The sequence below is a fragment of the Bombus impatiens genome, unplaced genomic scaffold (genome assembly GCF_000188095.3).
Source record: "Bombus impatiens unplaced genomic scaffold, BIMP_2.2 scf_0036, whole genome shotgun sequence".
In the NCBI taxonomy this organism is placed as follows: domain Eukaryota; kingdom Metazoa; phylum Arthropoda; class Insecta; order Hymenoptera; family Apidae; genus Bombus; species Bombus impatiens.
Window position 1 is genome coordinate 850837 of NT_176455.1, and position 2701 is coordinate 853537.

The 2701-nt window shown below is 37.4% G+C and overlaps 1 protein-coding gene across 2 annotated transcripts in view; it reads left to right on the top strand.

The window, feature by feature from the left end:
• The window catches only part of LOC100740002 (coiled-coil domain-containing protein 137), a 30167-nt gene that overhangs the window by 11939 nt on the left and 15527 nt on the right, over positions 1–2701 (top strand). The window lies entirely within an intron of this gene.

A 2701-nucleotide genomic window follows, 5' to 3' on the forward strand; every position in this document is an offset into this window, starting at 1 on the left:
GTAGAATTATTTTCTAACCGAATTCCGAATTCTTCGTTTCATTGTATCGTTAAAACCTTCAGTTTCACGGAGAAACAGACAGCATGGAAAAAGGTAGTCATAGATCCGATAAAATGTTGGAATTTAGTGGATGATGATGGACAGCTGATACGTTCATTTTCGACCTTCGAGCATTCGCTTTCCACTTTCGTCGCGATTCGCGGTCGCTATTTTCGATATTAACAGCGGCCGATCGGAAGTCATTTAGAAAGCGCCGCGGCTTTTAGAGAGAAAAAAAGAATACGAAGCCAGTGATTTTGTATTCGAGTAGCGTATCAACTAAGCGTCCGGTTGATATAACGATTCCCATGTATCGAGTAGAAAAGCGATCGGAAACGCAGTTACAACAGATATACAGAAATTTCTATGAAACGCGCGACACGCTTCACGTTTCATCGCGGCGCTTCCTCTTCGTCGCTTCCCGTGATTTTTAACGAGCACTCGTTACCGAACACTTTCTAACTTATTGACGTATCCGAGCATTATCTTCACGGACCACGACACAACCATGGAAACGGATGGTCGGTCGTGTTTCTTATCGACGTAAAATGAGTGTGCACGAATTCGAAACGCCGGACCATGATTCTTTAAATACGGGCCCCGCAGCCAAACTTTCCACGTTGTTGTCCCCTGGCAGCGTAAAAATTCGGTAATTTGCAAATACACTGTAAAATAATACATTTGTAAATATTCATTTGGGAAGATCGTTTCCTCCTGTTTGATATTCCGAGGTTCTAGGGTACTTGGCTTTCTCAAATAGTTTTCTCCATCTGAATCATTTTTTATGCTTCCTATATTATTTGATTAAGATGGAATTAATCGTTATTGGGTGTCTTTTAAGATTCTATAATTTTAACACTAGAACTATCGATAGTTAAATATATAGATAAATGTGATCTTTAAAAAATACATAATAATAGAATATTTTTATATTTTTCAATTTATTATTTTCTTACTGAAGGAACATTTTTGATATTATTAGTCCATCTGCGACCATGATCGACCTAAATGAGGGTTGACGCATTTATAAAATTGTAGAACCAGTCATTTTGACTGCTGTGGTATTTCTATTGTTGACAATCTAGCGATCCAGTGATCGGTCCGGAATTTTCCTGATAAGTCATATTAAACGATACGCGATAAAAATTTGAAAAACGTGTGGCAAGTTGTAGAAAACGAGGAAACTGGTTAATTGGGGTTCGATAAACAGATTGCAGGACCCTATTACATTTTGACTGGTATTGGTATAAGTAGCCTTGATACAATGTTCTTTTGAACTATGAACACATAAAAAACAAAATAAAATTCATTATACTATTCTTTTAATAATCGTTACGAAAGTCATTACATCATTACGGGAAGAAGATGTAACATGAAGTAAGAATTTTAAAATAAAATTGTAAAACCAGTCGATTTGACTGGTGTGGTAGTTCTAGTGTTAAGAGATCTTATTTACAGATATCTATTTCGAGAAGCCTCCAGTCGATTTTTATTTTTAAGTTAGACAGTTATTAGATCGACAAAGAGTTGCAATTTGCCACGTATGTTGATTATATTTGAAGAAAATACAGGGTAACCCTGATGCAACGATCTTTACCATTAAATTGTTATACAGGGTGGTTGGTAACTGGTGGTACAAGTGGAAAGGGGGTGATTCTACGCGAAAAAGGAAGTCGAAAATATAGAATAAAAATTCTTTTTAATTTTTTTAAAAATCTACAGTAAGATCCGTTATAACGAGACGTGATAAAGTGCACGCGTACCGAGCGAAAATTCAAAGTCGATTTTCTCGAAAACAAAGCCTCAAACGAAAAATTTTTACTCTATATTTTCGACTTCTTTTTTCGCGCAAAATCACCCCCTTTCCGCCTGTACCACCAGTTACCAACCATCCCGTATATATTTGGAAAACCAATAATCGAATCATCATTACCATGTGTCATTGTTAATGGCTGCTAAATGACTCGCGTTGTTCTATTCACCCGAAACAGAAAAATCAAAGATAATTTCAACTTACATAAATGTACTTGCTATCCATACTAGAATAAAACAAATGTGTTTCATCATATTAAAAAAAAAAAAAAAAGAAAGAAATAGCAATGACGAGGAACGACGATATAAAAGCTTCAGCTTGTTCAGACGATAGAAAAATGCATACTATCACAGATATTGAAGTAACTTTACTACAGACGATAGAAAGACATCAATTTTATAGCGTAACGTGATACAACGCGCGACCTGTTCCAAACGCACAATTTAGAAGAAATCTGTTGACTCATTATTAAGATATCATAGCAGCGGGTATTGCGCGCAAACTTACGCCAAGAGGCACGAGAGCAAATGGAATATGCATGCATAAGGCGGTGATGTCTCGTGCAAGCTGTTTCAGATTCCAATATTCCTCTCGAGTGTTGCTACAGTTACGGCCAGACGCGGTACAAGCCTGAATTCTCGAAAATTTCGAACTTCTTGACGCGTTCTAGCTCGTGGTCCGGTTTTTTAATTTCACGTTTCTGGCAAAGGAAAGAGAAAAAAATATACTTGACCGGTGTTTTCGTGGCCGGGATATTCCTCGTGAATAATTCATCGCGGAATTTCGTTCTGCTTCGGAACAATCTCGCGATATATACATACAGCAAGGAGGGAGGGGGGGGGGGCACGG